A 25,137-nucleotide genomic window follows, 5' to 3' on the forward strand; every position below is an offset into this window, starting at 1 on the left:
TGAATTGCCTTGGTGACGGTGGTTCTAAAAGTTTCAAACATATTCAACAACTGAAGCCCTATGGTGATGATGTTGTAGTGCATAACTTTGATTGTATTGGACACGTTCAGAAACGAATGGGATCAAGACTTCAGCGACTGAAAACTTCGTAGAAAAAACAAAAACTCAGTGATGGTAAAGGGTTGGATGAGAAAGGAAGGTTAACTGACTGTGTAATTGACAAAATACAGAGCTACTGTGGAATGGCTATTAGGAAAAACACACACAGTGTCGATGAAACGAAGAAGGCTGTTTGGGATCATTTTTTTGATATTTTAACAAACGACGAAAGTCCTCATGATTACTCGTGTCCAAAAGGAGAAAACAATTGGTGTAAGTACAACAAGGGATTGCTAACTGATGTGGTAATGTAGATGATAAAACCTATTTTCAGAGACTTAGCAGCACATGAACTGCTGAAAAAGTGTGTTCATGGAAAAACTCAAAATACGAATGAAAAAGCAAATAATGTTATATGGTCCGGAATCCCCAAGACTGTGTTTGTTGGAATAGAAACACTTCACATTGATGTGTATGATACTGTAGCTACATTCAGTGATGGCAACGTTCTAAGGTGCAAACTATGGCGAAATTTAGGAATGAAGATAGGTTTCTATATAGTATGAACGATACTTGCTTCAGAGACGGAACCGCGTCAGGCTGATGGCAGGGCTGTAAACAGCTTAGAAATAGAAGCTGGAGTAAATATGAGGAGGACAAAGAAGAAACTGGAAGAGTTTGCAAAAGTTGAATAAAATACATCCTATGGATCTGGAATGCACTAAAAAGGTAATCCAAACTTTATCGCTCAATTCCCAAAAGTTTTATTTTTTCTTACACATTACATGTTTTCTCAGGATTTACCAAACCACTTTGCTACAAATTTTCAGGAAATGTTACACAGTCCATTCTGCATAACTTAACACAGCCGTTTTCCAAAAACCCTGTATATTGTTGAATTTATAAACTAAAAAGGCACAAAAAATTAGTGAATTTTCATTACAATATAAAAAATTAACCTCTTACAACTTAATTCAAATTTAAAAAATCCGTGTTAAGTTGTAGCCAATACTCCAATAACTCAGGTGACACGCTGCTATGTGTATGCTACGGTGGAGTGGTAACACACTACTGGCCATTAAAATTGCTACACCACGAAGATGACGTGCTACAGACGCGAAATTTAACATACAGGAAGAAGATGCTGTGATATGCAAATGATTAGCTTTGCAGAGCATTCACACAAGGTTGTCGCCTGTAGCGACACCTACAAGGTGCTGATATGAGGAAAGTTTCCAAACGATTTCTCATACACAAACAGCAGTTGACCGGCGTTGCCTGGTGAAACGTTGTTGTGATGTCTCGTGTAAGGAGGAGAAATGCGTACCATCGCGTTTCCGACTTTGATAAAGGTAGGATTGTAGCCTATCGCGATTGCGGTTTACGGTATCGCGACATTGCTGCTCGCGTTGGTCGAGATCCAATGACTGTTAGCAGAATATGGAATCGGTGGGTTCAGGAGGGTAATACGGAACGCCGTGCTGCATCCCAACGGACTGGTATCACTAGCAGTCGAGATGACAGGCATCTTATCCGCATGGCTGTAACGGATCGTGCAGCCACGTCTCGATCCCTGAGTCAACAGATGGGGACGTTTGCAAGACAACAACCATCTGCACGAAGAGTTAGACGACGTTTGCAGCAGCATGGACTATCAGCTCGGAAACCCTTGACGCTGCATCACAGACTGGAGCGCCTGCGATGGTGTACTCAACGACGAACCTGGGTGCACGAATGGCATAACGTCATTTTTTCGGATGACTCCAGGTTCTGTTTACAGCATCATGATGGTCGCATCCGTGTTTGGCGACGTCGCGGTGAACGCACATTGGAAGCGTGATACTGGCTATCACCCGGCGTGATGGTATGGCTCTACCCTTCATTCGATCGCTGCGAAACCCTACATTTCAGCAGGATAATGCACGACGGCATGTTGCAGGTCACGTACGGGCCTATCTGGATACAGAAAATGTTTGACTGCTGCCTTGGCCAGCACATTCTCCAGATCTCCCACCAACTGAAAACGTCTGGTCAATGGTGGCCGAGCAACTGGCTCGTCACAATACGCCAGTCACTACTCTTAATGAACTGTGGTATCGTGTTGAAGCTGCATGGCCAGCTGTACGTGTACACGCCATCCCAGCTCTGTTTGACTCAATGCCCAGACGTATCAAGGCCGTTATTACGGCCAGAGGTGGTTGTTCTGGGTACTGATTACTCAGGTTCTATGCACCCAAATTTCGTGAAAATGTAATCACATATCAGTTCTAGTATAATATATTTGTCAAATGAATACCCGTTTATTATCTGCATTTCTTCTTAGTATAGCAATTTTAATAGCCAGTAGTGTATTTAGAAATGATAGGAGATTCAAATACAGATATGGGGTCCTTCTCGCAGCAGCAGGATCACTTTTACCGGTTAATGTCCGTTTTTCTGGGCTTTATGAATCTTTAATGTTACGCCATTTCTTCTGTAACGATATACATACACCGCGCGGCCACGTAGGAGCGTGTTGTGTGTCCATCGCATCGCCTCTCCTTACCTCTCTCAATCGTTTATTGTGCTTGTCCTTTTGATATAGGCCGATTGGAGAGCGTCAGCTCTCGCGTCAGCTGAGCAAAGTCGAGGCACAGGGACACACTACAGGCTGGTGTCCTGGGAGTAAAAAGGGGGAAAAAACATTAATTTAAGGGCCCGCGGCAAAAATACTGATACGCAGAAGTAAAAACCGACTGCGGTGGACGGGAATCGAACCCGGATCAACTGCTTGGGAGGCAACTATGCTGACAATTACACCACCACGAGACAGCGAGGGGCGGGCCCGCCGGGCTTATCCGCTTCCCGCCTGTCAGCAGCGACTGAAGATGATCGTAGCCGCAGGCGCATTACGAGGTGGCGAGCACATCCAGACGCATTCGGATAGTGTCTCCGTGCACATCGCGCGGAGCAGCGGCTCAGTTCCGGGCTTTGTTTACATCACAGGGGGCGGCGCTCAGCGAACAATCCAAGGCTTACGTGCTGCTGATAGTTCAAGAGTGAGTACAATGTCGACAATTAACAGGGCGAACACCGCACAGTTTATATTCGATAGGAATGACTTGCTGCAACCGCGTTTGAAATACACGAATTTATATTTGAAGATTTGTAATTACCAGAAGATCGAGTAGACCCTTTTCAATTGGATTTCGTGCAATATTCGCTATTTTTGAAGTTCTTTTCCGGCGACATCTGTGAAAAATTTATTGAGAAATTTGGCGGAGTGCCAAAATTAAAGCATGTAAATGGAACAGTCAGTGATGTGCAAATTGTGCCATCTGGTTATGGTGTTAGAACGGTTCGAGTATTTAATGTGCCTCCTGAATGTCGCAATGACCTGCTCTGCACGTGCTCTAACTCAGTACGGCGTGGTCTTGTCGGTAGTTAACGAGAAGTGGTCCAGTGCGTACCGATACCAGGTCAATAGTGGCGTACGAAGTGTACGCATTGACTTAAAGAAACATATTCCATCTTACGTTATGATTGAGGGCTGTAGGGCTCAAGTAACGTATATCGGCCAGCCACCCACATGCTCAATTTGTCATTCAACTGAGCATTTACGTGTTGATTGTACCCGTAGACGACCTGTGCAGCTCCCATGTAATGACGCTGCGGCTGCTGGCGGCCACTTTGTACCACTACTAGTGAAGTAGTAGCGGGCACTGTATCTCGACCCCAACACGTGGACTCCATACTTGCTGAGGTCGTACCAAATGAGGCAAATGTTACTGTCGACGAACCACAAGACCGGATGGAGGACGCTCCCATTTTCTCCTCGGATGTGGTAGAGTCGGATTCAGTTAATAAAGAGATCCCAGATGTTTCGGTTAATACACCAATTGATATTTCGGAAGAGATGGACACCTCCTTACCGCCGCCTCCTCCGCCTGAAGAGGTTCCCCTCGCACCGAGGAAAGGGCGTACAAAGAAAAATAAAAATAAGGGTAGCAGGAGTCAGAAGCCTGATGATTTACCGTGCACCCCTGTATCAGAGAGTGGCAGTGAGTGTGAGAATCAGACATCGTGCCCCCCTCCCTCTGAAAGCTCTGAGCGCCAGGAGCGTATAAGGGAACAAACAGCACATCTCAGGGTTTTCTTAAATACGGCACGCGAACAGGGTGCGCATGCTGCGAAGCGCAAAAGCGAGCAAAGTAGCGAGCAGCTGCCGCAGCGCACACGGAGGCATTCGGCGACGTCGGCCGCCGGTACAGCCACAACACAGCGGACGAGGCCACGTACACAGACACCGCTGGCTGTCGCACCCAACCGACCGACTGACCAGCGGAGGCGCCCTGGTGGCAGCAGGAGGAGGACGACCCTGGATCCCATTAGCGGCTTTTTAGGCGGACCTGCTGCAATTCGTGCCCCGTTTACCTGAGATGTTATGTTACGCTGTTCCTGCACGATGAAAGGATTGTCCACGAGTTATGTTATGCATTGCAGCGCTTTGTGACAGTTTTATTGGTGTGCTTACGACGCGGCATCTGAAGCTTACATTTTCATTTTTCTTGCTACTGCTTGAGTGTCTGTGTTTTAAATGGCCACCGCTCGTCAACAACTAACAATTTTTTCAGTTTTATCACTAAATGTCAATCGCATAATAGCTGCTCATAAGATGGCATGCTTTATTGACTTTTTGCTGTTTGGTACCTATGATGTAGCACTGCTTCAAGAAGTCACTGTGAAGCCCCCCTATAACATCCCTGGCTACTATGATATGTATAATATCAATGTTGAAGGTAACTGTGGCACCCCTGTCGTTTATAAAATTGTGCTCTAACCGACTAACGTTGAACTTTTACTTAATGGTCGTATAATTGCATGTACCATCCAGCACGTCACGTTTATTAGTATTTACGCACCGACTGTCACCGATCACTAGCGTGCTCGGTCTGTATTTTTTAATCAAGGTGCTACTCCCTTTTTTGCGTCGACGTGACTTCAACTGTGTTACTGCCTCCGTCGATCAGCTTTCTACGCCTACCATGTGCCCGGAACTTTGTCATTTAATTGTAACCAATGACTTAATTGATGTTTGGCGTCATTTTTATCCAGGCACGACGCATTACACTCATATTTATCAGAACTTTGCAGCAGGATCGATCACATTTATGTGTCGCGACCACTTCGACACCACCTTCAGTGAGTAGCGGACCACTCCGTCGCTTTTAGTGACCACTGTGGCTTTGTATGTGACGTACACTTAAATGCCACTCGGCAGGCGCCACCTTCCCGGCCTTTGAAATTAAATACCTTTCATCTCTCTGCCGTCGGATTACGTTTCGAGATTCAGAACGTATGGCAACATTCTTCTGAAAAATGGGGTGACTATAACTCGTTAATACAATGGTGGATCGACTTAGCGAAACCGCAGTTGCGCAATGTCGCGATGGTGTATGCACGGGAGGTTTCATTTTGGGAGAGACGCAGCATTGTGTTTTATGAACAATGTCTTCACGATGCGCTTTACGCACACGTCGGCCCAGCTCGGAACCTTCGTGCACGCTTAAATAGGATAAAAAGCAATATCTTATGTCTTCCACTACAAAAGGCGAAAGTTATTCTGATAAGCAGCCAACCTCCTTGTGATATGAGTGACGAGGTGCCAACACTCTATCACTTGGCACGAGAAAAAAGGCGGTCGCGGAGGGAAGTAATTACCAACCTCGTAACAGATACTGGTGCTCGTCTCACGTTGAAGCATGAGATAGTTGCTCACGTCTCCTACTATTTTCGACAGTTATTGCACGGACTGACGCCGACGAGATAGCGCTTACTTTTACGTTAGACGAACTGGATTGTGTCCTCTCTGACTCGGATCGTCAGGCGTTGGCTGGGATGTTCTCACAGGATGACGTGCAAGCAGTTTTACGCACATGTTTCAAAGGGAAGTCTCCGGGACCTGATGGTCTTCCAATTGAGTTTTATCTTACTTACTGGGATATCTTCAGTGAAACGCTGACGACCACAGTCAATGAAATTGTTAGTGGTATTCCGGTTCCTTCGACGTTTGTTGAAGGGAGAATTGTTTTAATACCGAAGACACCGACAACATGCCGTATTGAGGCGTTACACCCCATCATACATTTAAATGTCGATTACAAACTTGCGGCAAGTTGCCTTGGGACGAAATTCAGAGTGATAATGAACAAGATCATCTGTCCTTTCCAGCCATGTGGTGTCCCACATCGTAGTATTTTTCACGCTGCAGCTACTCATCGAGACGTAGTCGCGTTCACGGCCGTCAATGGACTATCAGCTGGCATTCTCTCGATTGAATTTGCAAATGCTTTCACCCGCATTGGGCATGACTATCTTCTGTCCGTAATGACTAAACTGGTGTTCGGAGGCGGCTTTCTTCAGGCTCTTCGGAATCTTTTAACGGCAGCGCGATCAGTTGTAGTCAACAATGTTTGGAAGCTGACGCCAATTCCCATTGAAAGATCTGTGAGGCCATGCTGCCCCTAATCAATGCCCTTGTTTGTAATTACACTCGACCCGTTCTTGCGAGCAGTTGGTCGCATCATTGACAGTCTCCGGGTCTGTCGCGTCTACCTTAAGTTTGCTGCCTACGCTGACGACGTGGGAATCCTCATGGAGTTGGCCCACGACTTGGGTAGGATCCACCATATTCTAACGTTATACGAGCATGCCTCTGATGCAGTTCTGAACATACGTAAAAATGTGTGTTCTCCAGCTAGGGCGGCGAGGAAAGGACACTGAGCACTACTGGTTCCGTGTTGCGCACAACCATAGAATTTTAGGACTTGACGTTGCCGAGTGCCCCCAAAAAATGCAAGTTCTAAACTGGAGGCGAATTCTTGTTACTGTGAAGGCCCTCTGTCGCAGAAACTAGTGTCGCCGACTCAACCTTCATCAACGTGTGGTTATCATCAACTCGTTCATTTTATGTGATGCATGGTACATCGCCCAACAGCTCAGCATTCCGAAGCCATTCGGCAGGGCAATTTCGCAAGCAGTCTAATGGCTCCTGTGGAGGCACGAAATTTTTAAAATCAAGGCGGCGACCTGTGTTCTCGACAAGCAGCTGGACGGCCTCGGCCTCACCGGCTTTCCGCGCAAGTGCGCCGCGCTGCTCGTCCACCGGACAGCCACCCTGCAGACCGACACCCCGGCAGGAACAACCGCGGCACTCCTGGAGCTCTACCGCCCACACTCTGAAGCGGCGCCCGTCTCTCTCGCGGCCATCCCGTATCAGATGTCGTACGTACGGGAGTATTTTTAGCCAGGCGTCATGCTCTGCCAGCGGCCACAGACAGAAACAGGACGGCTCGCGGTCTCTACGTTGTCCTGAATGGACAACCTCCGCGTCATAATCTGGTGCTCCGGAACCCCACAGTGGAATGGGTGAAGGCGTGGGCAAACATCAACAACCCAGTGTTGCCGTCGGACGTGAGTGCGTGCACAACACCCTACCGACGAACCAGCGGCTTGCGGACATCCATCTCCTTCCCTCCGCCAACTGTGGGAGCTGTGGTGATCCGGACACATGTGAACATCGTTTCGAGTGTAGTACTGTGTCCACGTTAACACGGGTCTGCCAACAAATGGTTGCCCACATTAACACAACGCTTCGTTCGTAGTGTGATTGTGCCTGACTTCTAAGCATTTCCTCGGACGAAGAGTAAATCCACCGTGTCGACCTTAGGGCACACGATTTATGCAATTATCGATCTGAACGTTCGTGATACTGTGATACACCTTGCTGATGTGTCGGCCCAGTGTTTGAAACTGAAAGTCCGTGCCAAATATCGCGAACTGTTTGCGAATTTGTTGAATGCAACTTTGGATTACGGCTACGAGACGGCACTGCGGACCACACCTTGAGCTGTGTTCTGCTGAGTGGACACGGTACCGTTGTTTTTATTCCTTTTTTCTTCATTTTACTTGTTTCCCTTGTGTTCTAGTTCATGGATTGCGCCACGGAGTCACTACTGGTCGTTCTGTTTTTATCTCTTGGGGAGGAGTTCATTTTAATTCTGAGGAATTTTTATTTTGTTTTACAAGCCCTCGTGGATATTCTGGAAGATACGACCTGTATGTTTGGAAAGATCATGGTTGCAGAATTGTTTTCCCAGTCTCTTCATTTCCGTTTCCGGACTGTCACAACTTAATTTTATTAATCATAGATGATTTCTTTTTCGTTCGTATGATGAGCACATAGTCATCAACTCTCAGTTGTGCAGTGTTCACAGCTGTTTTTAAGACCTCTCTGATTCATCGGAGTGGATGACATTCTTCAAGAGACAGAAGAATAATTTTTTTAAAGAGGAATATACTTTTGTTGACGTAGCTGAAACCGAGGTGCAACCGCAGAAGAAAGAAGCAGTACTATTCATTTTAGTTCTTGATTGTTCTGTAGAAGAGGACGATATCACATCTCAGAAGAAGACGGTTTTGTTTTATGTTATTCCTTCGTTCAACGAAGTTCGACTGTCCAAGAAATTATAGCGTTGAAGCTCGCCGAAGAAGGCATTATTTGTTGAGAGCAAGGATGGCTATAATAGGAGTTGGAAGTCCATTAAAAAAATAAAATAAAAAGAAGAAAAGAGTGGTAGAAGCAGCGTAAAGTAGCTATTGAGCCGAGCATCAGTGGTTCAGTGCACATCGCGCGGAGCTCCGCTGCCGCCGGCGGTTTGTTTACATCGCCGGTACTTTGGCTCCCCGTTCTTTGTGATTTCTGCTTTGAATATCTGTAAGTAAAAAATGTCGACATTTTCAAGGACCAACACCGCACAATGTGTATTTGATAGGAGTCCTCTCCACCCTATCGCCTTTGAAATTCATGAATGGTTATTCGATGACTTAAAGATACCGGGAGAAATCGTAGACACCTTTCAATTGGACTTTGTTCAGTATTGCTTGTTTCTGAAATTTACGTCCGGAGACATGTGTGAGAAATTTGTTGGAAAATTTGGTGGCAGTCGCCGTTTTAAACATGCAGACGGAATTATTAGTAAATTGTGGCGATTGGTTATGGAATTCGGACTGCCCGTGTTTTTAATGTACCACAGGAATGCCCTGATCAAATTTTGGTTCATGCCTTGTCTCGTTTTGGTAACGTTTTGAACACTACAATGGAAAAATGGTCGAGTGCATACCGTTACAAAGTAGCTGGTGGTATTCGCAGTGTAAGGAGGTACCTGAAACAACATATTCTTTTCTATTTTGTAATCGGTGGAGTTCGTGCGCAAATCTCATATATTGGGCAACCGCCGACAGGTTCCGTATGCCACACCACGGACATTTGGGGGGTGACTGCCCTCGACGGCGGCCTGTTCAGTTACCGCGCGAAGATGTTGTGGGTGGTGGCGATAAATTTGTGCCCCTCATGAGCGAGATTGTCGCAGGAACATCCTTTACCGGTCCGACCGACCGACCGACGGCCGTTGCTTCTGTCGAAGACACGTCTGTCGCGGAACATAGTAACACGACTGTCGGGCAGGAGGAAATGGAGGTTTTCCAGGACCCGCCTACCCCGGCCGACCGTGTTGGTGACGAAAGGGACGTACGCCCTGTTAATACTGATGCCGTTCAATCGGAGTCGGTGGAGGCAACAGACGCTTCTTTACCCCCGCCGCCCTTCCCGGTGACACCTTCTGCCGATACTGTAACGCATTCGGCGGAAAATAAAAAGCAACGTCGACAGAGGGCAAGGGTAAACGGGTCAAGGATCCGAACCCGGCCGCCCTCGCGAATCCGCCAGCCACGGAGAGTGGCAGCCAAAGTGAGGCTATGTCACAGGGTTCCCCCCGTAGTAGCAGCCGCCCCAGGAAAGAGCAGATTCGAGCACACACTGAACGATTGAAACAATTTCTCAGTGCCGGGAAGGAACAGGACGTTGCAGCTGCGAAGCGCAAATTAGAACAGGGCAGTGAGCAGTTACCACAGCGCCCGTGCAAATATTCGGTGCCGTCACAGCCGGCCGTAACATCGCGCGGCGGCCAGGCGGAAGCCACCAAGACGTCGGGCGACGCACGACCACCCCCCCCCCCCCCCCCGCCACCTGACAGTCAAAGCCCGTGGTGGCAGCAGCAGGAGGACGAGGGGGGGGGGGCAATAGAAATGCGCGCAGACCCACATCGTTGTAATGCGTCCACCTACATTGCAATTGGCCTATAAACTACTGTGTCTTGAACTGTGTCCAGTGTACTGTAGTGCCATGTTTTGTAGATTTGCTACTAACCACTATAGTGTTTTACGACCTATTGAAATTTCCATTTTATGCCAGCTGCCCTTCCTTTAAGTATATGTCCGGCGTTATATCACTTCGTTGGTACTTTTTATATTGCTCAGGATTGTCCATCTGTTTAACATGTCTACGCACCCCCAACCACCGCGTGTGTTTTCTGTAATGACATTAAACGTTGCCGGTATTTCAGCGGTCCACAAGGTAGCAGCTTTTAAAAACGTTTTATTTCATGGAAATTTTAGTATTGCCCTTCTTCAAGAAGTCTCTAGTGATGTTCTTAGCAATATTCCGGGCTACGATGTTATTTACAACCGTAATAGTGACAATAACTGTGGCACAGCAATTTTATATAAGTCATTTTTCGAACCTACGGACATCCGACTTCTCCCTGATGGTCGTGTACTGGCGTGTGTCATTGCGGGAGTCCAATTTGTCAACGTGTATGTGCCCTCGGGGACTGATCAAAAACGCACAAGAGCTCATTTTTTTTACCACGGACGTACGCCCCTTTTTGGCTACGGCTCGTCCCATCATATTCGATGGCGATTTTAATTGTGTTGTTGCCTCTGCTGACCAATACCCCACCCCCACTAAATGTGCAGAATTGACTACACTTTTAAATGCAGCGGACTTGCGTGATTCGTGGCGCCACTAACACCACATCATGACACAGTATACGCACTTTTACACCGGAGGGGCCAGTAGAATTGATAGGATTTCTGTTTCGCGGGAGCTCACAGACACTTTATGCACAGTCGAAGTTCTGCCTGTCGCCATGAGTGATCATTGTAGCTACGTGTGTGCTTTGCGATTGCAGTGCTGTCGCACGAAATCTCTTCCGGCATATTGGAAATTAAATACCGGGTATCTGGGTGCCGAAGGACTCCGTGCGGAGATGCGTGTAGCATGGAAGCAGTGTTTAGAAAAATTCAACAATTACGGGTCCTGCATCGAGTGGTGGGTGGCGCATGCCAAACCAATTTTGCGGAAGGCGGCGCAATTATATAGTCGAGAAACGAGTTACTGGCACAGGCGTACTTTAGCATTTTATCAGCAGTGCTTACAGGATGCTATCAATGCAGCTGTTGGCCCCGACGTAAACATTCGATTCCGCCTGAGCAAAATTAAAGCCTATTCTGCGGCTGCACCGGGAAAGGTCGAGAGGTTTAACAATTCGGAGCCGTCCCCTGTGCCACATCGATGACGAGGAGCCGTCGCTCTATCATCTTGCCCGGGAGAAGAAACAGGCTCGCAAAAAGTATATCGATGCGCTAGAAACTGATGCGGGGATTGGATTATCGCAACGGCATATCGCCGACTATTATTCTTCGCTCTTTCACGGCACTACCGCGAACGAAGACGCCACGCGACTTTTATTACATGACTTAGTCGACTGCGTTTCCGAACCTGACCGTGAAGAGCTGGTTGCAGAGATGTCCAACCAGGAAGTGTTACAGATATTGAAAGCCAGTACAACGGGCAAGTCGCCTGGACTCGACGGTCTTCCTACAGAATTTTATATTACTTTCTGGGATATTGTAGGGGACAAATTAACGGTAGTGGTGAACGAAGTGCTTCGCGGCATTGTCATCCCGAGTCAGTTTCTCCAAGGGCACATTGTTCTTATCCCCAAAAAACGGGGTCCGTGTCGTGTCACCGATATGCGGCCAATTACGCTGCTGAATGCTGATTACAAGCTGGCGGCCAGATGTGTTGCAGCGAAGTTACAGGCAGTCATGGACAAAGTCATCTGTCCATTTCAATCCTGCGGCGTTAAGAGGCGGACCATTTTCAATGCGGAATCTACCTATCGTGACGTCATCGCTTACTCCGCCGTCCATCGGCTTTCAGCCTGTGTTCTTTCTCTGGACTTTGCCAACGCGTTTGACAGGATGAGCCACGATTATGGAAAGGATGGGCTTTGGCTTCCGCTTCATTCGCGTGATTCGCCATTTCCTGACAGGAGCCAGTTCGGTGGTGACAATTAATGGATGGAGAACGCCACCTATAGTTCTCCGTAGATCGGTGCGACAGGGCTGTCCCTTATCTATGTACCTTTTTGTAATTGCTTTGGACCCACTGTTGCGTGCGCTAGACCGCACGATAGGCGGCGTGGATATTCACCACGCCACTGTGAAAGTCTCGCTTACGCTGATGACGTAGGTGTTTTTATCGGCAGCGACAACGATTTTCATCATATCCGGCCCTTATTGAGGCGGTATGAACGTGCGTCGGGTGCCCTGATTAATCCAAGGAAGACTGTACTGATTCCTTTAGGAAATTGCGAAGTGGATCCCGATCAGACTTGGTTTCGAGTAGTCCGTAATCATACGATCTTTGGCCTTGATGTTACCGCTAATCCTCAACAGATGAGGGCGCGCACCTGGCGCCAGCTGCTGAATCATGTCAAAGGCCTTTGTAAGACTTACGCCAGTCGACGCCTCACCCTCCTCCAGAAGGTCGACCTAATTAACAACGCCGTGTATTCCAAGGCCTGGTACGTGGCACAGCTCCTGGACGTTCCACGCCCACTCGCCCGATCATTTTCGCAGGCCGCTTACTGGCTCCTGTGGCGCCACGAAATCTTCAAGGTTCGGGCGGCAACGTGCGTCCTCGACACCACCTTCGGGGGACTCGGCCTCGTCGATTTTTCCAGGAAGTGTTCGGCGCTGCTGGTGCACCGCATGGCCACCTTGCAAGCTAACAGCCCGGATGGAACGGCGGCGGCCATGCTCGTCGCTTACCGGCCGCCCTCCGAGAGCGCACCGTTGTCCGTGGTAGGCATCCCGTATCAACTCTGCTACGTCAGAGCTTACTACCTGCAGCGGAGCTACGTACTGGAAACGGCGCTGGACAGCAACAGGAATGTTCGCCGACTGTATGCGGCAATGGTGGGGAGGCCACCCCCTCACAAGCTCGCTCTTCGCTTCCCCGCGACCAACTGGCGGCAAGCGTGGCTTAATATTCATCACTCCGTGTTGCCCTCCGGCGTTCGGTCCCAGTGGTATAAACTGGTCAACAATACGGTGGCCACAATCCAACGTCTCTCGGACATCCGCCTGCTGCCGTCTGCCAACTGTGGTGCATGCGGCGTTCCGGACACACGGGAGCATCGCTTTCAATGTGGCCTTGTGTCGGCCGTCTGGGAACTGTGTAGGGTCATGGTGGCTCTGATCAACAGGACGACACCCACCCACGTGACTCTCAATGATGTTCTTGCGCCAGGGTTTAAACCCTTCCCTCGCGCGAAGCACAATACAATGGTGTGGCTCCTTGGCCACACGGTTTTCGCCATTCTGGACTGCCAAGTTAAGGGCGTGTATACTTATTTAGCTTACATGTGGGACTCACATTCCCATGTACAGCGGCTGAAGCATTACAACGAACTTCTTGCCAATTTTCTGCGCGCGGCGTTACAACATGGTTTCGCGAAGATGCTCAACAATTGATACACGGAAAACTCCACTGAAGACTGAAGAGGCTAACTATTATTTTTCATTTTTCAATCATTTTTGTTTGAATTTGACCCGCGGGTTTTGATGGGTCTGTGAGGATATTATGCGCTACAGAAGAAAAAAAATTCTTTTATTTCTTTTATTTGACTTACAGCAGTGATGCATTTCGTTTCTCACATGGAAGTGACAATACGATTTTACTTTCCTTTTACTACCTTCTTCTTATGGACTTCGGAGTGAGTTTTTAGTTTGTCTTTCTCACGCGCATCTAGTTCTCCAAGAATGGACATGGACGTTATTGTGTTTTTAAAGAAGAACTTTCCTAAGAATTTTAGTTACTAGTCGCCTGTGGCTTCTTTTAGGTTGGCTATTTTCTATTTTAATTTGACATTTTCACTGTCGGAAGAGGTACAGTGTCCTTTACTATGCATTCCATGGATGGACAGAAGATTTGATTTTGTGGAAGAATTTTCGTTTATTTATTGATTTTCACACCATGATCCAAGAGAGAAGTCGACAGCGACGAGCGTATACCACAACAGATACGGTAGCGTTGAGGCTCGCCGATGAAGGCAAATTTTGGTGAGAGCAAGGAGGGCTATAAGGGGAGTTGGGAGGCTCTAAAGAATAGAAAAAAAAAGAAATTTGGTAGAATACTCGCCTGCCACGTGGGCGGCCCGGGTTCGATTCCCGGCCGATGCATCATTTTGTTTTTTCTCCGATAGTGGTGCTGCGTGTCTTTCGCACTCGAACTGCGTGAGCCATGAGAATGAACCGCGGGATTTCCGTGTGGGAATAACCAAACATGCAGCGCGCACGACTGCTCGTTTCGACTGTTGTGCGCTATTGTACATACTGGCGTCGGCCTAGCATCACAAGTTGCCTGTCGCGCCGGGAATGCACGTGTAGCAACAGAAAAAAATGAGCCAGGAAGTGCAGACTCTCTACCACTGGTATTTGGTACTTACCGAGATTCCAGAAGGCGTGGCGATCACCTGCCTCGGTAGCGCAGTAGGCAGCGCGTAAGTCTCATAATCTTAAGGTCGTGAGTTCGATCCTCACCCGGGGCATTTAATTTACTTTCGTCCACAGCTAAATCGACGGCTCTGGGGTTTGCGAAGGAGCGAAACACTTTGTGCTTTGTTATCCTCAAGGCTTCAACGACTCAGCGTGATAATGTTTACTTCCCGTTATTACTACTTGCAGTTCTTATGTAAAATTTTCAAGAAAAAAAGTACTAGTAATAAAACTGAATTTCGTACGATATAACGTGTAAAGTCACACAATGTATGACCTGCTGTATGATGACAGGCAGCAGGTATTTACTTGCGAAATAAGTAAATAAATATTACTACTTACGGCTTTGCTTTTCCTCCTACCCCTGTAACAACGAGGCATAAAGCAATGGATTGTGACTTTTGCCATGCGCGCCTCGCCATGGGCGCGCGGAAAGATGCTCGCAAACAGGGAAAGTGCGACACGGAAAGCGTCTGGACCGGGTGTAAACGCCGAGGAAAATGCGCGCGTCCGGTGTGGTCTAGTGGCTAGGATACCTGGCTTTCACCCAGGAGGCCCGGGTTCGATTCCCGGTACCGGAACGGAATTTTTCGGAAAAAGTCACGACAAGTTTTGACCCTGCGAAAGGCTGTTTCACGTCCTCCTCGCATTATACCTACTGGTTCATAAACGTCAGCTGAAAACAGTCGAGAGAAACGGGCACGCAATGAAATTACTACGAGCAGCGGAATAAAGGGAGAAGAGACGCTGGTCCACTGTTGGACTGCTACCATAGAAATGTTACATGGCAATACGCAGAGCAATTCCCGCGAAGCGATGGAAGACTCTCTGCACCGAGGCCCGTTAGCTCAGTCGGTTAGAGCGTCGTGCTAATAACGCGAAGGTCGTGGGTTCGATCCCCCCACGGGCCACTACGATTTCACTCTTCCAAAAAGGCAACGCCGATTTCGGCGGGGAAGTATGGTAACAAAGAAATCGTCACATTGTGTGCGAGCTGATAGGGGACCAGAACGCGACTTGTCGGGACGCGCTAAAACACTTCACTGGTCACAGCACGGTGAACACACAGTTCCTCGTCCGATCACCGCTACTGCGCGAAGCTGGGCGTTGTCAGTGCTTGGGCGGGTGACCGCCTGCGAACACAGGGCACTGCCGACAGTTTCAATTCGTATTTCTCTTTCCTCTTCGGTTTCGGAGCTGCAGCGCTATTCGGTCAAGGGCACTGGCGCCACATTTTGCCTCTCGGTATGCCAAGTCGCGCCGTGCGGCCACAGTGAAATGAAGGAGCGTGTTGTAAAATTTTCAACAAAGAAAAAAAAAAAAAAAAAAAGAAATGTACTAGTAATAAAACTGAATTTGTCTGACAGAACATGTAACATCAGACAATACATGATAACAGGCAGCAGGTATTTACTTGAGGCATAAGTAACGTGGTGGCCGCCTCGCCATACCTCTCTCAGTCGTTTCGCGTGCTTGTCCTCTTGATATAGGCCGATTGGAGAGCGTCAGCTCTCGCGTCAGCTGAGCTAAGTCGAGACAAGTCGAGACTCAAGGGGAATCGACGCACACACTATAGGGTGGCCTGCAGCGAGTAAGAGGGCGAAAGAAACATTAATTTAAAGACGCGTGGCAAAAGTACTCATACGCAAAAGTAAAAAGCCGGCTGCGGTGGCCGGGAATCGAACCCGGATCAACTGCTTGGAAGGCAACTATGCTGACCATTACACCACCACCGCACGGTTTCCGTCCGCGCACGGCGCGCTGTGTCTGCTTCCCGCCTGTCGGCGGCGGCTCAAGGTGGTCGTAGCTGTAGGCGCATTACGGGGTAGGCGAGCGCATCCAGACAGCGTCTCTACGCACATTTCGCGTCCTTTGGCAAGAGTCGTCGCGTGCGTGCGCCGCAAGAGTACTTAGGCGATCGCGTTCGGGCGTCATTTTTAAGCAGTGCAGTGCAGTTCAGGATTCAGCGTGTGTAGCATTCTCTCGAGAGGATGCGACGGCGCTGGACGGCAGTCCCACTTTCCCCTCAGACGTCTGCCGCGGAAAGCACCAGGAAGCTGTGAACTAGCTGAGCATCGGTGGTTCAGTGGTAGAATGCTCGCCTGCTACGCGGGCGGCCCGGGTTCGATTCCCGGCCGATGCATCATTTTGTTTTTTCTCCGATAGTGGTGCTGCGTGTCTTTCGCACTCGAACTGCGTGAGCCATGAGAATGAACCGCGGGATTTCCGTGTGGGAATAACCAAACATGCAGCGCGCACGACTGCTCGTTTCGACTGTTGTGCGCTATTGTACATACTGGCGTCGGCCTAGCATCACAAGTTGCCTGTCGCGCCGGGAATGCACGTGTAGCAACAGAAAAAAATGAGCCAGGAAGTGCAGACTCTCTACCACTGGTATTTGGTACTTACCGAGATTCCAGAAGGCGTGGCGATCACCTGCCTCGGTAGCGCAGTAGGCAGCGCGTAAGTCTCATAATCTTAAGGTCGTGAGTTCGATCCTCACCCGGGGCATTTAATTTACTTTCGTCCACAGCTAAATCGACGGCTCTGGGGTTTGCGAAGGAGCGAAACACTTTGTGCTTTGTTATCCTCAAGGCTTCAACGACTCAGCGTGATAATGTTTACTTCCCGTTATTACTACTTGTAGTTCTTATGTAAAATTTTCAAGAAAAAAAGTACTAGTAATAAAACTGAATTTCGTACGATATAACGTGTAAAGTCACACAATGTATGACCTGCTGTATGATGACAGGCAGCAGGTATTTACTTGCGAAATAAGTAAATAAATATTACTACTTACGGCTTTGCTTTTCCTCCTACCCCTGTAACAACGAGGCATAAAGCAATGGATTGTGACTTTTGCCATGCGCGCCTCGCCATGGGCGCGCGGAAAGATGCTCGCAAACAGGGAAAGTGCGACACGGAAAGCGTCTGGACCGGGTGTAAACGCCGAGGAAAATGCGCGCGTCCGGTGTGGTCTAGTGGCTAGGATACCTGGCTTTCACCCAGGAGGCCCGGGTTCGATTCCCGGTACCGGAACGGAATTTTTCGGAAAAAGTCACGACAAGTTTTGACCCTGCGAAAGGCTGTTTCACGTCCTCCTCGCATTATACCTACTGGTTCATAAACGTCAGCTGAAAACAGTCGAGAGAAACGGGCACGCAATGAAATTACTACGAGCAGCGGAATAAAGGGAGAAGAGACGCTGGTCCACTGTTGGACTGCTACCATAGAAATGTTACATGGCAATACGCAGAGCAATTCCCGCGAAGCGATGGAAGACTCTCTGCACCGAGGCCCGTTAGCTCAGTCGGTTAGAGCGTCGTGCTAATAACGCGAAGGTCGTGGGTTCGATCCCCCCACGGGCCACTACGATTTCACTCTTCCAAAAAGGCAACGCCGATTTCGGCGGGGAAGTATGGTAACAAAGAAATCGTCACATTGTGTGCGAGCTGATAGGGGACCAGAACGCGACTTGTCGGGACGCGCTAAAACACTTCACTGGTCACAGCACGGTGAACACACAGTTCCTCGTCCGATCACCGCTACTGCGCGAAGCTGGGCGTTGTCAGTGCTTGGGCGGGTGACCGCCTGCGAACACAGGGCACTGCCGACAGTTTCAATTCGTATTTCTCTTTCCTCTTCGGTTTCGGAGCTGCAGCGCTATTCGGTCAAGGGCACTGGCGCCACATTTTGCCTCTCGGTATGCCAAGTCGCGCCGTGCGGCCACAGTGAAATGAAGGAGCGTGTTGTAAAATTTTCAACAAAGAAAAAAAAAAAAAAAAAAGAAATGTACTAGTAATAAAACTGAATTTGTCTGACAGAACATGTAACATCAGACAATACATGATAACAGGCAGCAGGTATTTACTTGAGGCATAAGTAACGTGGTGGCCGCCTCGCCATACCTCTCTCAGTCGTTTCGCGTGCTTGTCCTCTTGATATAGGCCGATTGGAGAGCGTCAGCTCTCGCGTCAGCTGAGCTAAGTCGAGACAAGTCGAGACTCAAGGGGAATCGACGCACACACTATAGGGTGGCCTGCAGCGAGTAAGAGGGCGAAAGAAACATTAATTTAAAGACGCGTGGCAAAAGTACTCATACGCAAAAGTAAAAAGCCGGCTGCGGTGGCCGGGAATCGAACCCGGATCAACTGCTTGGAAGGCAACTATGCTGACCATTACACCACCACCGCACGGTTTCCGTCCGCGCACGGCGCGCTGTGTCTGCTTCCCGCCTGTCGGCGGCGGCTCAAGGTGGTCGTAGCTGTAGGCGCATTACGGGGTAGGCGAGCGCATCCAGACAGCGTCTCTACGCACATTTCGCGTCCTTTGGCAAGAGTCGTCGCGTGCGTGCGCCGCAAGAGTACTTAGGCGATCGCGTTCGGGCGTCATTTTTAAGCAGTGCAGTGCAGTTCAGGATTCAGCGTGTGTAGCATTCTCTCGAGAGGATGCGACGGCGCTGGACGGCAGTCCCACTTTCCCCTCAGACGTCTGCCGCGGAAAGCACCAGGAAGCTGTGAACTAGCTGAGCATCGGTGGTTCAGTGGTAGAATGCTCGCCTGCTACGCGGGCGGCCCGGGTTCGATTCCCGGCCGATGCATCATTTTGTTTTTTCTCCGATAGTGGTGCTGCGTGTCTTTCGCACTCGAACTGCGTGAGCCATGAGAATGAACCGCGGGATTTCCGTGTGGGAATAACCAAACATGCAGCGCGCACGACTGCTCGTTTCGACTGTTGTGCGCTATTGTACATACTGGCGTCGGCCTAGCATCACAAGTTGCCTGTCGCGCCGGGAATGCACGTGTAGCAACAGAAAAAAATGAGCCAGGAAGTGCAGACTCTCTACCACTGGTATTTGGTACTTACCGAGATTCCAGAAGGCGTGGCGATCACCTGCCTCGGTAGCGCAGTAGGCAGCGCGTAAGTCTCATAATCTTAAGGTCGTGAGTTCGATCCTCACCCGGGGCATTTAATTTACTTTCGTCCACAGCTAAATCGACGGCTCTGGGGTTTGCGAAGGAGCGAAACACTTTGTGCTTTGTTATCCTCAAGGCTTCAACGACTCAGCGTGATAATGTTTACTTCCCGTTATTACTACTTGTAGTTCTTATGTAAAATTTTCAAGAAAAAAAGTACTAGTAATAAAACTGAATTTCGTACGATATAACGTGTAAAGTCACACAATGTATGACCTGCTGTATGATGACAGGCAGCAGGTATTTACTTGCGAAATAAGTAAATAAATATTACTACTTACGGCTTTGCTTTTCCTCCTACCCCTGTAACAACGAGGCATAAAGCAATGGATTGTGACTTTTGCCATGCGCGCCTCGCCATGGGCGCGCGGAAAGATGCTCGCAAACAGGGAAAGTGCGACACGGAAAGCGTCTGGACCGGGTGTAAACGCCGAGGAAAATGCGCGCGTCCGGTGTGGTCTAGTGGCTAGGATACCTGGCTTTCACCCAGGAGGCCCGGGTTCGATTCCCGGTACCGGAACGGAATTTTTCGGAAAAAGTCACGACAAGTTTTGACCCTGCGAAAGGCTGTTTCACGTCCTCCTCGCATTATACCTACTGGTTCATAAACGTCAGCTGAAAACAGTCGAGAGAAACGGGCACGCAATGAAATTACTACGAGCAGCGGAATAAAGGGAGAAGAGACGCTGGTCCACTGTTGGACTGCTACCATAGAAATGTTACATGGCAATACGCAGAGCAATTCCCGCGAAGCGATGGAAGACTCTCTGCACCGAGGCCCGTTAGCTCAGTCGGTTAGAGCGTCGTGCTAATAACGCGAAGGTCGTGGGTTCGATCCCCCCACGGGCCACTACGATTTCACTCTTCCAAAAAGGCAACGCCGATTTCGGCGGGGAAGTATGGTAACAAAGAAATCGTCACATTGTGTGCGAGCTGATAGGGGACCAGAACGCGACTTGTCGGGACGCGCTAAAACACTTCACTGGTCACAGCACGGTGAACACACAGTTCCTCGTCCGATCACCGCTACTGCGCGAAGCTGGGCGTTGTCAGTGCTTGGGCGGGTGACCGCCTGCGAACACAGGGCACTGCCGACAGTTTCAATTCGTATTTCTCTTTCCTCTTCGGTTTCGGAGCTGCAGCGCTATTCGGTCAAGGGCACTGGCGCCACATTTTGCCTCTCGGTATGCCAAGTCGCGCCGTGCGGCCACAGTGAAATGAAGGAGCGTGTTGTAAAATTTTCAACAAAGAAAAAAAAAAAAAAAAAAAGAAATGTACTAGTAATAAAACTGAATTTGTCTGACAGAACATGTAACATCAGACAATACATGATAACAGGCAGCAGGTATTTACTTGAGGCATAAGTAACGTGGTGGCCGCCTCGCCATACCTCTCTCAGTCGTTTCGCGTGCTTGTCCTCTTGATATAGGCCGATTGGAGAGCGTCAGCTCTCGCGTCAGCTGAGCTAAGTCGAGACAAGTCGAGACTCAAGGGGAATCGACGCACACACTATAGGGTGGCCTGCAGCGAGTAAGAGGGCGAAAGAAACATTAATTTAAAGACGCGTGGCAAAAGTACTCATACGCAAAAGTAAAAAGCCGGCTGCGGTGGCCGGGAATCGAACCCGGATCAACTGCTTGGAAGGCAACTATGCTGACCATTACACCACCACCGCACGGTTTCCGTCCGCGCACGGCGCGCTGTGTCTGCTTCCCGCCTGTCGGCGGCGGCTCAAGGTGGTCGTAGCTGTAGGCGCATTACGGGGTAGGCGAGCGCATCCAGACAGCGTCTCTACGCACATTTCGCGTCCTTTGGCAAGAGTCGTCGCGTGCGTGCGCCGCAAGAGTACTTAGGCGATCGCGTTCGGGCGTCATTTTTAAGCAGTGCAGTGCAGTTCAGGATTCAGCGTGTGTAGCATTCTCTCGAGAGGATGCGACGGCGCTGGACGGCAGTCCCACTTTCCCCTCAGACGTCTGCCGCGGAAAGCACCAGGAAGCTGTGAACTAGCTGAGCATCGGTGGTTCAGTGGTAGAATGCTCGCCTGCTACGCGGGCGGCCCGGGTTCGATTCCCGGCCGATGCATCATTTTGTTTTTTCTCCGATAGTGGTGCTGCGTGTCTTTCGCACTCGAACTGCGTGAGCCATGAGAATGAACCGCGGGATTTCCGTGTGGGAATAACCAAACATGCAGCGCGCACGACTGCTCGTTTCGACTGTTGTGCGCTATTGTACATACTGGCGTCGGCCTAGCATCACAAGTTGCCTGTCGCGCCGGGAATGCACGTGTAGCAACAGAAAAAAATGAGCCAGGAAGTGCAGACTCTCTACCACTGGTATTTGGTACTTACCGAGATTCCAGAAGGCGTGGCGATCACCTGCCTCGGTAGCGCAGTAGGCAGCGCGTAAGTCTCATAATCTTAAGGTCGTGAGTTCGATCCTCACCCGGGGCATTTAATTTACTTTCGTCCACAGCTAAATCGACGGCTCTGGGGTTTGCGAAGGAGCGAAACACTTTGTGCTTTGTTATCCTCAAGGCTTCAACGACTCAGCGTGATAATGTTTACTTCCCGTTATTACTACTTGTTGTTCTTATGTAAAATTTTCAAGAAAAAAAGTACTAGTAATAAAACTGAATTTCGTACGATATAACGTGTAAAGTCACACAATGTATGACCTGCTGTATGATGACAGGCAGCAGGTATTTACTTGCGAAATAAGTAAATAAATATTACTACTTACGGCTTTGCTTTTCCTCCTACCCCTGTAACAACGAGGCATAAAGCAATGGATTGTGACTTTTGCCATGCGCGCCTCGCCATGGGCGCGCGGAAAGATGCTCGCAAACAGGGAAAGTGCGACACGGAAAGCGTCTGGACCGGGTGTAAACGCCGAGGAAAATGCGCGCGTCCGGTGTGGTCTAGTGGCTAGGATACCTGGCTTTCACCCAGGAGGCCCGGGTTCGATTCCCGGTACCGGAACGGAATTTTTCGGAAAAAGTCACGACAAGTTTTGACCCTGCGAAAGGCTGTTTCACGTCCTCCTCGCATTATACCTACTGGTTCATAAACGTCAGCTGAAAACAGTCGAGAGAAACGGGCACGCAATGAAATTACTACGAGCAGCGGAATAAAGGGAGAAGAGACGCTGGTCCACTGTTGGACTGCTACCATAGAAATGTTACATGGCAATACGCAGAGCAATTCCCGCGAAGCGATGGAAGACTCTCTGCACCGAGGCCCGTTAGCTCAGTCGGTTAGAGCGTCGTGCTAATAACGCGAAGGTCGTGGGTTCGATCCCCCCACGGGCCACTACGATTTCACTCTTCCAAAAAGGCAACGCCGATTTCGGCGGGGAAGTATGGTAACAAAGAAATCGTCACATTGTGTGCGAGCTGATAGGGGACCAGAACGCGACTTGTCGGGACGCGCTAAAACACTTCACTGGTCACAGCACGGTGAACACACAGTTCCTCGTCCGATCACCGCTACTGCGCGAAGCTGGGCGTTGTCAGTGCTTGGGCGGGTGACCGCCTGCGAACACAGGGCACTGCCGACAGTTTCAATTCGTATTTCTCTTTCCTCTTCGGTTTCGGAGCTGCAGCGCTATTCGGTCAAGGGCACTGGCGCCACATTTTGCCTCTCGGTATGCCAAGTCGCGCCGTGCGGCCACAGTGAAATGAAGGAGCGTGTTGTAAAATTTTCAACAAAGAAAAAAAAAAAAAAAAAAGAAATGTACTAGTAATAAAACTGAATTTGTCTGACAGAACATGTAACATCAGACAATACATGATAACAGGCAGCAGGTATTTACTTGAGGCATAAGTAACGTGGTGGCCGCCTCGCCATACCTCTCTCAGTCGTTTCGCGTGCTTGTCCTCTTGATATAGGCCGATTGGAGAGCGTCAGCTCTCGCGTCAGCTGAGCTAAGTCGAGACAAGTCGAGACTCAAGGGGAATCGACGCACACACTATAGGGTGGCCTGCAGCGAGTAAGAGGGCGAAAGAAACATTAATTTAAAGACGCGTGGCAAAAGTACTCATACGCAAAAGTAAAAAGCCGGCTGCGGTGGCCGGGAATCGAACCCGGATCAACTGCTTGGAAGGCAACTATGCTGACCATTACACCACCACCGCACGGTTTCCGTCCGCGCACGGCGCGCTGTGTCTGCTTCCCGCCTGTCGGCGGCGGCTCAAGGTGGTCGTAGCTGTAGGCGCATTACGGGGTAGGCGAGCGCATCCAGACAGCGTCTCTACGCACATTTCGCGTCCTTTGGCAAGAGTCGTCGCGTGCGTGCGCCGCAAGAGTACTTAGGCGATCGCGTTCGGGCGTCATTTTTAAGCAGTGCAGTGCAGTTCAGGATTCAGCGTGTGTAGCATTCTCTCGAGAGGATGCGACGGCGCTGGACGGCAGTCCCACTTTCCCCTCAGACGTCTGCCGCGGAAAGCACCAGGAAGCTGTGAACTAGCTGAGCATCGGTGGTTCAGTGGTAGAATGCTCGCCTGCCACGCGGGCGGCCCGGGTTCGATTCCCGGCCGATGCATCATTTTGTTTTTTCTCCGATAGTGGTGCTGCGTGTCTTTCGCACTCGAACTGCGTGAGCCATGAGAATGAACCGCGGGATTTCCGTGTGGGAATAACCAAACATGCAGCGCGCACGACTGCTCGTTTCGACTGTTGTGCGCTATTGTACATACTGGCGTCGGCCTAGCATCACAAGTTGCCTGTCGCGCCGGGAATGCACGTGTAGCAACAGAAAAAAATGAGCCAGGAAGTGCAGACTCTCTACCACTGGTATTTGGTACTTACCGAGATTCCAGAAGGCGTGGCGATCACCTGCCTCGGTAGCGCAGTAGGCAGCGCGTAAGTCTCATAATCTTAAGGTCGTGAGTTCGATCCTCACCCGGGGCATTTAATTTACTTTCGTCCACAGCTAAATCGACGGCTCTGGGGTTTGCGAAGGAGCGAAACACTTTGTGCTTTGTTATCCTCAAGGCTTCAACGACTCAGCGTGATAATGTTTACTTCCCGTTATTACTACTTGCAGTTCTTATGTAAAATTTTCAAGAAAAAAAGTACTAGTAATAAAACTGAATTTCGTACGATATAACGTGTAAAGTCACACAATGTATGACCTGCTGTATGATGACAGGCAGCAGGTATTTACTTGCGAAATAAGTAAATAAATATTACTACTTACGGCTTTGCTTTTCCTCCTACCCCTGTAACAACGAGGCATAAAGCAATGGATTGTGACTTTTGCCATGCGCGCCTCGCCATGGGCGCGCGGAAAGATGCTCGCAAACAGGGAAAGTGCGACACGGAAAGCGTCTGGACCGGGT

General features: G+C 49.4%; 21 non-coding genes across 21 annotated transcripts; 17 read left to right on the top strand and 4 right to left on the bottom strand.

Moving 5' to 3' along the window:
• The first annotated feature begins 14,803 nt into the window (after positions 1 to 14,803).
• Positions 14,804 to 14,876, top strand: Trnam-cau (transfer RNA methionine (anticodon CAU)). The gene has a single exon. It is a non-coding gene; the product is annotated as a tRNA-Met (tRNA).
• Positions 14,877 to 15,332: 456 nt separating this feature from the next.
• Positions 15,333 to 15,404, top strand: Trnae-uuc (transfer RNA glutamic acid (anticodon UUC)). The gene has a single exon. It is a non-coding gene; the product is annotated as a tRNA-Glu (tRNA).
• A 256-nt stretch (positions 15,405 to 15,660) lies between these two features.
• Positions 15,661 to 15,734, top strand: Trnai-aau (transfer RNA isoleucine (anticodon AAU)). The gene has a single exon. It is a non-coding gene; the product is annotated as a tRNA-Ile (tRNA).
• A 753-nt stretch (positions 15,735 to 16,487) lies between these two features.
• On the bottom strand, positions 16,488 to 16,559 carry Trnag-ucc (transfer RNA glycine (anticodon UCC)). The gene has a single exon. It is a non-coding gene; the product is annotated as a tRNA-Gly (tRNA).
• A 336-nt stretch (positions 16,560 to 16,895) lies between these two features.
• Trnas-gcu (transfer RNA serine (anticodon GCU)) lies at positions 16,896 to 16,966 on the top strand. Its single transcript has one exon. It is a non-coding gene; the product is annotated as a tRNA-Ser (tRNA).
• Positions 16,967 to 17,261: 295 nt separating this feature from the next.
• Positions 17,262 to 17,334, top strand: Trnam-cau (transfer RNA methionine (anticodon CAU)). The gene has a single exon. It is a non-coding gene; the product is annotated as a tRNA-Met (tRNA).
• A 456-nt stretch (positions 17,335 to 17,790) lies between these two features.
• On the top strand, positions 17,791 to 17,862 carry Trnae-uuc (transfer RNA glutamic acid (anticodon UUC)). The gene has a single exon. It is a non-coding gene; the product is annotated as a tRNA-Glu (tRNA).
• A 256-nt stretch (positions 17,863 to 18,118) lies between these two features.
• Trnai-aau (transfer RNA isoleucine (anticodon AAU)) lies at positions 18,119 to 18,192 on the top strand. The gene has a single exon. It is a non-coding gene; the product is annotated as a tRNA-Ile (tRNA).
• Positions 18,193 to 18,944: 752 nt separating this feature from the next.
• On the bottom strand, positions 18,945 to 19,016 carry Trnag-ucc (transfer RNA glycine (anticodon UCC)). Its single transcript has one exon. It is a non-coding gene; the product is annotated as a tRNA-Gly (tRNA).
• Positions 19,017 to 19,352: 336 nt separating this feature from the next.
• Trnas-gcu (transfer RNA serine (anticodon GCU)) lies at positions 19,353 to 19,423 on the top strand. Its single transcript has one exon. It is a non-coding gene; the product is annotated as a tRNA-Ser (tRNA).
• A 295-nt stretch (positions 19,424 to 19,718) lies between these two features.
• On the top strand, positions 19,719 to 19,791 carry Trnam-cau (transfer RNA methionine (anticodon CAU)). The gene has a single exon. It is a non-coding gene; the product is annotated as a tRNA-Met (tRNA).
• Positions 19,792 to 20,247: 456 nt separating this feature from the next.
• Positions 20,248 to 20,319, top strand: Trnae-uuc (transfer RNA glutamic acid (anticodon UUC)). The gene has a single exon. It is a non-coding gene; the product is annotated as a tRNA-Glu (tRNA).
• Positions 20,320 to 20,575: 256 nt separating this feature from the next.
• On the top strand, positions 20,576 to 20,649 carry Trnai-aau (transfer RNA isoleucine (anticodon AAU)). Its single transcript has one exon. It is a non-coding gene; the product is annotated as a tRNA-Ile (tRNA).
• A 753-nt stretch (positions 20,650 to 21,402) lies between these two features.
• Trnag-ucc (transfer RNA glycine (anticodon UCC)) lies at positions 21,403 to 21,474 on the bottom strand. Its single transcript has one exon. It is a non-coding gene; the product is annotated as a tRNA-Gly (tRNA).
• Positions 21,475 to 21,810: 336 nt separating this feature from the next.
• On the top strand, positions 21,811 to 21,881 carry Trnas-gcu (transfer RNA serine (anticodon GCU)). The gene has a single exon. It is a non-coding gene; the product is annotated as a tRNA-Ser (tRNA).
• Positions 21,882 to 22,176: 295 nt separating this feature from the next.
• Positions 22,177 to 22,249, top strand: Trnam-cau (transfer RNA methionine (anticodon CAU)). Its single transcript has one exon. It is a non-coding gene; the product is annotated as a tRNA-Met (tRNA).
• Positions 22,250 to 22,705: 456 nt separating this feature from the next.
• Trnae-uuc (transfer RNA glutamic acid (anticodon UUC)) lies at positions 22,706 to 22,777 on the top strand. Its single transcript has one exon. It is a non-coding gene; the product is annotated as a tRNA-Glu (tRNA).
• A 256-nt stretch (positions 22,778 to 23,033) lies between these two features.
• Positions 23,034 to 23,107, top strand: Trnai-aau (transfer RNA isoleucine (anticodon AAU)). The gene has a single exon. It is a non-coding gene; the product is annotated as a tRNA-Ile (tRNA).
• Positions 23,108 to 23,859: 752 nt separating this feature from the next.
• Positions 23,860 to 23,931, bottom strand: Trnag-ucc (transfer RNA glycine (anticodon UCC)). Its single transcript has one exon. It is a non-coding gene; the product is annotated as a tRNA-Gly (tRNA).
• Positions 23,932 to 24,267: 336 nt separating this feature from the next.
• On the top strand, positions 24,268 to 24,338 carry Trnag-gcc (transfer RNA glycine (anticodon GCC)). Its single transcript has one exon. It is a non-coding gene; the product is annotated as a tRNA-Gly (tRNA).
• Positions 24,339 to 24,633: 295 nt separating this feature from the next.
• Positions 24,634 to 24,706, top strand: Trnam-cau (transfer RNA methionine (anticodon CAU)). The gene has a single exon. It is a non-coding gene; the product is annotated as a tRNA-Met (tRNA).
• Positions 24,707 to 25,137: the final 431 nt, after the last annotated feature.

This window comes from Schistocerca serialis, chromosome 2, assembly GCF_023864345.2.
Source record: "Schistocerca serialis cubense isolate TAMUIC-IGC-003099 chromosome 2, iqSchSeri2.2, whole genome shotgun sequence".
Classification (NCBI taxonomy): domain Eukaryota; kingdom Metazoa; phylum Arthropoda; class Insecta; order Orthoptera; family Acrididae; genus Schistocerca; species Schistocerca serialis.